The sequence below is a fragment of the Oncorhynchus nerka genome, unplaced genomic scaffold (genome assembly GCF_034236695.1).
Source record: "Oncorhynchus nerka isolate Pitt River unplaced genomic scaffold, Oner_Uvic_2.0 unplaced_scaffold_864, whole genome shotgun sequence".
NCBI lineage: Eukaryota > Metazoa > Chordata > Actinopteri > Salmoniformes > Salmonidae > Oncorhynchus > Oncorhynchus nerka.
This window is the reverse complement of record NW_027040420.1, coordinates 66141-72500: the sequence shown is the minus strand read 5'-3', so window position 1 is coordinate 72500 and position 6360 is coordinate 66141. Positions and strand designations below refer to the sequence as shown.

At 44.3% G+C, this 6360-nt stretch overlaps 1 pseudogene; it reads right to left on the bottom strand.

Moving 5' to 3' along the window:
- LOC135570988 (RNA-binding motif, single-stranded-interacting protein 3-like) overlaps positions 1 to 2640 on the bottom strand; it is a 60812-nt pseudogene extending 58172 nt beyond the window's left edge.
- Positions 2641 to 6360: the final 3720 nt, after the last annotated feature.

The window sequence follows — 6360 nt, the reverse complement described above, 5'->3', positions numbered from 1 at the left end:
TATATTTACGCTCAGTGTGTCGTCTTCATCGCTGGTGATTTTTTTTTGGAATTCTCTCTCTCTCTCTCTCTCTCTCTCTCTCTCTCTCTCTGTCTCTGTCTCTCTCTCTCTCTCTCTCTCTCTCTGTTGTGGTTAGAGTGAATTGTTCAGAGTGACGTTCATTCGTTTTGTTATACAATGATTGTTTATCGGTTGTCGTTCTTCGCGTTCAATGATACCAATTCGAGCTGCAGACTAGTAATTAATATCAAAGACTTGTTCTTATTCTGTCGGTATCGATATTCTAAGAGTTTAACCACGTGGGATGGTTAAAAGATTCAGCAATGGTCTACAACCTTTGTCCCCCTCCCTGGAGAGAAACATGGTCTGCTGATAATTTCTCAAAGTTGGGTTTTATTCGGAATGGCAGAAGAGGGCTGTCCCAGGACGCCTGACCCTAACTGGGCTCAGGAGCGGTCCAGGATGCCTGACCCTAACTGGGCTCAGGAGCGGTCCAGGACGTCTGACCCTAACTGGGCTCAGGGGCGGTCCTCTGATTTAGTTAACTCCAATCCCCTTTTTGAGTTTTCCTTCATTAAACAGTCCAAAATCACATTACACAATTTTACAAACAGTATCATTCTCACTCATTCATCTTATACAACAATTAGATGGAAACCTTATATCTGAGGCTATTATATAAACAGCGTTATGTTAATGTGGCCACACCGTCTCCCATGAGCTTCCCCAAGTTGTGCCAAACGGACCAGTTCGTAACTGGATTCTTCACCGATCTTTTATACTTTCTCCGGAACATGAAATTTGTTCGGACCTCAAGTTCTGTGAGGTGGAAGGAATTGCTTTGTTCTCTATGAAAATTTACTCTCTCTATACTGTGTGTCCATGAGGAGATCCTCAGGAATTTACAACGTCTCTCTGACCTCAGCAACCTAGTTGAAGGAGGCAAGGGGAGGCAGGGAGGGGGATGGGGCTTGCTATACCCAAAGAGGCCAACGCCATGACAGTTGCATCTCACCTCTCCATCTCTGGTCCATGGTTGTCCGTTTTGGGGTACTTGTTCTGGTTCAGCCTCTTCTTCTGTCCTCCATCTGCAAACTTACAGAGTAGGGGTTCTACACAGGAGCTGTGTGAGAGAGAGAGAGAGAGAGAGAGAGGAGAGAGAGATGGGAGAGAGAGAGAGAGAGAGAGAGAGATGAGAGAGAGAGAAAGAGATGAGAGAGAGAGTGAGAGAGAGAGAAGAGATGGGAGAGAGAGAGATAGGTGAGAGAGAGATAGGTGAGAGAGAGAGAAATAGTTAAGAGCCACAGCCTGATTCCCCGTCCCAAACAAACCTTTCGGGATCCAGACTGAAAAGAGAAAACGTGGATGGAGTTGGACTAGTAACAGAAAGGTTGCAAGATCGAATCCCCTAGATTCTGGGATTCTTGGGGCGGCAGGGTAGCCTAGTGGTTAGAGCGCTGGACTAGTAACCGGAAGGTTGCAAGTTCAAACCCCTGAGCCGACAAGGTACAAATCTGTCATTCTGCCCCTGAACAGACATGTACTATATATGTACTAGATATGTACTAGATATGTACCATATGGTCATGTACTATATATTCTAGATATGTACTAGATATGTACTAGATATGTACTAAATATGAACAATATGAACTGTATGTACTAGATATGTACTATATGTAACTATATTTACTGAACATATACTATATGTACTAGATAGGTATATAATGTACTGGACATTGGACACTGCCTGTATGGTGACGATGGAACCTCACATGATGAGAGAGAGAGATACTGTATACGAGATTACACAACAAACACCACTAGACACATACACGGACATCTGAGAAGACAGAGAGAGGAGAAAGAGACGATTCAGAGTTCAACCTTGAACCAGACGGCCTGAATGACTAACACAACCCGCAGGCTACATGACTTTACACACACACACACACAGGTTCATCACTCCAGCTATGTTAACTAGTCAGAGGAAAACAGTGTTGCTCTCAGCACTAGACAGGGGAAGACAGTGTTGCTCTCAGCACTAGACAGGGGAAGACAGTGTTGCTCTCAGCACTAGACAGGGGAAGACAGTGTTGCTCTCAGCACTAGACAGGGGAAGACAGTGTTGCTCTCAGCACTAGACAGGGGAAGACAGTGTTGCTCTCAGCACTAGACAGGGGAAGACAGTGTTGCTCTCAGCACTAGACAGGGGAAGAGAGTGTTGCTCTCAGCACTAGACAGGGGAAGACAGTGTTGCTCTCAGCACTAGACAGGGGAAGACAGTGTTGCTCTCAGCACTAGACAGGGGAAGACAGTGTTGCTCTCAGCACTAGACAGGGGATAGGGATCCATATGGGATGAACATCAGGCTTCCATTCACCTTGACATCTCTGGGATCTCAGAATCACAGCCTCTCTTCCTTCCTGCTTATCTCTGTATACAACAATTCATGTTACCTGGTGGTGTAGGGCTGTACATTCATGTTACCTGGTGGTGTAGGGCTGTATATTCATGTTACCTGGTGGTGTAGGGCTATACATTCATGTTCCCTGGTGGTGTAAGGCTAAACATTCATGTTACCTGGTGGTGTAGGGCTAAACATTCATGTTACCTGGTGGTGTAGGGCTGTACATTCATGTTACCTGGTGGTGTAGGGCTATACATTCATGTTCCCTGGTGGTGTAGGGATATACATTCATGTTCCCTGGTGGTGTAGGGCTATACATTAATGTTACCTGGTGGTGTAGGGCTATATATTCATGTTACCTGTTGGTGTAGGGCTAAACATCTATGTTACCTGGTGGTGTAGGGCTATACATCTATGTTACCTGTTGGTGTAGGGCTAAACATCTATGTTACCTGGTGGTGTAGGGCTATACATTCATGTTACCTGGTGGTGTAGGGCTGTACATTCATGTTACCTGGTGGTGTAGGGCTATATATTCATGTTACCTGGTGGTGTAAGGCTGTACATTCATGTTACCTGGTGGTGTAGGGCTGTACATGCATGTTACCTGGTGGTGTAGGGCTATACATTCATGTTACCTGGTGGTATAGGGCTATACATTCATGATCCCTGGTGGTGTAAGGCTAAACATTCATGTTACCTGGTGGTGTAGGGCTATACATTCATGTTCCCTGGTGGTGTAAGGCTAAACATTCATGTTACCTGGTGGTGTAGGGCTAAACATCTATGTTACCTGGTGGTGTAGGGCTGTACATTAATGTTACCTGGTGGTGTAGGGCTACACATTCATGTTACCTGGTGGTGTAGGACTATACATTCATGTTACCTGGTGGTGTAAGGCTATATATTCATGTTACCTGGTAGTGTAGGACTATACATTCATGTTACCTGGTGGTGTAGGACTATACATTCATGTTACCTGGTGGTGTAAGGCTATATATTCATGTTCCCTGGTGGTGTGGCTAAACATCTATGTTACCTGGTGGTGTAGGGCTGTACATTCATGTTACCTGGTGGTGTAGGGCTATACATTCATGTTACCTGGTGGTGTAGGGCTATACATTCATGTTACCTGGTGGTGTAAGGCTATATATTCATGTTACCTGTTGGTGTAGGGCTGTACATTCATGTTACCTGGTGGTGTAAGGCTGTACATTCATGTTACCTGGTGGTGTAGGGCTATACATTCATGTTGTTCACAAACAACAGAGAGAAAAAAGCAGGTCCCTCGTCTCCCAATTACTTTAGAATGGAACAAAACATATTACATAAGAAGAGGTGGGAGAGAGAGGAGATGGGGGGGGGGTACTGAGGGGAGAGGAGACTACTGAAGACTGGAGACAACAGGTGTTGGGGGTACTGAGGGGGAGAGGAGACTACTGAAGACTCAGAGACAACAGGTGTTGGGGTGGGGGTACTGAGGGGAAGGAGACTACTGAAGATTCAGAGACAACAGGGTGTTGGGGGTACTGAGGGGAGAGTAGACCACTGAAGACTCAGAGACAACAGGTGTTGGGGGGGACAACAGGTGTTGGGGGGGATACTGAGGGGAGAGTAGACTACTGAAGACTCAGAGACAACAGGTGTTGGGGGGGTACTGAGAGGAGAGTAGACTACTGAATACTCAGAGACAACAGGTGTTGGGGGGAGAGAGAACAAAGTCTTCTCATGCTTTGTTGATTTCAAAAAAGCTTTAGATTCATATTGGCATGAGGGTCTGCTATACAAATGAATGGAAGGTGGTGTTGGGGGAAAAATAATCAACGCTATAAAATCCATGTACACAAACAACAAATGTGAGGTTTAAATTGGCAAAAAACACACATTTCTTCACACAGGGTCGTGGGGTGAGACAGGGATGCAGCTTAAGCCCCACCTTCTTCAACATATATATCAATGAATTGGCACGGGCACTAGAACAGTCTGCAGCACAAATTCCATCTAGACACTGTTGCCCTAGAGCACACAAAAAACTATACATACCTTGGCCTAAACATCAGCGCCACAGGTAACTTCCACAAAGCTGTGAACGATCTGAGAGACAAGGCAAGAAGCTTCTATGCCATCAAAAGGAACATAAAGTTCGACATACCAATTAGGATCTGGCTAAAAATACTTAGTTATAGAACAATTGCCCTTCATGGGTTTTGAGGTCTGGGGTCCGCTCACCAACCAAGAATTCACAAAATGGGACAAACACCAAATTGAGATTCCGCATGCAGAATTCTGCTAAAATATCCTTTGTGTCCAACGTAGAACACCAAATAATGCATTCAGAGAAGAATTAGGCCGACACCCGCTAATTATCAAAATCCAGAAAAGAGCCGTTAAATTCTACAACCACCTAAAAGGAAGCGATTCCAAAACCTTCGATAACAAAGCCATCAACTAAATAGAAATTAACCTGGAGAAGAGTCCCCTAAGCAAGCTGGTCCTGGGGCTCTGTGGGGTGTGTTTGTGCTTGTGAACAGAGCCCCAGGACAGCAGCACAGTAGACCCCAACAAATCATGAGAAAACAAAAAGATAATTTCTTGACACATTGGAAAGAATTAACAAAAAAAACAGAGGAAACTAGAATGCTATTTGCCCCTACACAGAGAGTACACAGTGGCAGAATACCTGACCACTGTGACTGATCCAAACTTAACGAAAGCTTTGACTATGTACAGACTCAGTGAGCATAGCCTTGCTATTGAGAAAGGCCGCCGTAGGCAGACATGGTTCTCAAGAGAAGACACAAAATGAGGTGGAAACTGAGCTGCACTTCCTAACCTGCCAAATTTTGGACCATATTAGAGACACTAATTTTCCACAGATTACACAGATCCACAAAGAACTTGAAAACAAACCCATTTTTTGTTAAACTGCCATATCTACTGGGTGTAATACCACAAAAGCGCAACCAGTGACGAACAAACAAAATTGTAAATACAACCTACATTTATGTTGATTTATTTCCCCTTTTGTACTTTAACTATTTGTACATCATTACAACACTGTATATATATATATATAACATTATATTCGTAATGTCTTCATTCTTTTGGAACTTCTGTGAGTTTAATAATTACTGTTAATTTTTATTGTTTATTTCATTTTGCAAGTAGTGCACTACTCTATGTGTCCTGGTCTAAAGTAGTGCACTACTCTATGTGTCCTGGTCTAAAGTAGTGCACTACCCTATGTGTCCTGGTCTAAAGTAGTGCACTACTCTATGTGTCCTGGTCTAAAGTAGTGCACTACTCTATGTGTCCTGGTCTAAAGTAGTGCACTACCCTATGTGTCCTGGTCTAAAGTAGTGCACTACCCTATGTGTCCTGGTCTAAAGTAGTGCACTACCCTATGTGTCCTGGTCTAAAGTAGTGCACTACTCTATGTGTCCTGGTCTAAAGTAGTGCACTACCCTATGTGTCCTGGTCTAAAGTAGTGCACTACTCTATGTGTCCTGGTCTAAAGTAGTGCACTACTCTATGTGTCCTGGTCTAAAGTAGTGCACTACCCCATATGTGTCCTGGTCTAAAGTAGTGCACTACCCTATGTGTCCTGGTCTAAAGTAGTGCACTACTCTATGTGTCCTGGTCTAAAGTAGTGCACTACCCTATGTGTCCTGGTCTAAAGTAGTGCACTACCCTATGTGTCCTGGTCTAAGTAGTGCACTACTCTATGTGTCCTGGTCTAAAGTAGTGCACTACCCTATGTGTCCTGGTCTAAAGTAGTGCACTACCCTATGTGTCCTGGTCTAAAGTAGTGCACTGACCTATGTGTCCTGAAGTCCTAAAGTAGTGCACTACCCTATGTGTCCTGGTCTAAAGTAGTGCACTACTCTATGTGTCCTGGTACTAAGTTCCCAGTGACTTTTACCCTGTGTGTCCTCGGTTCTAAAGGTGAT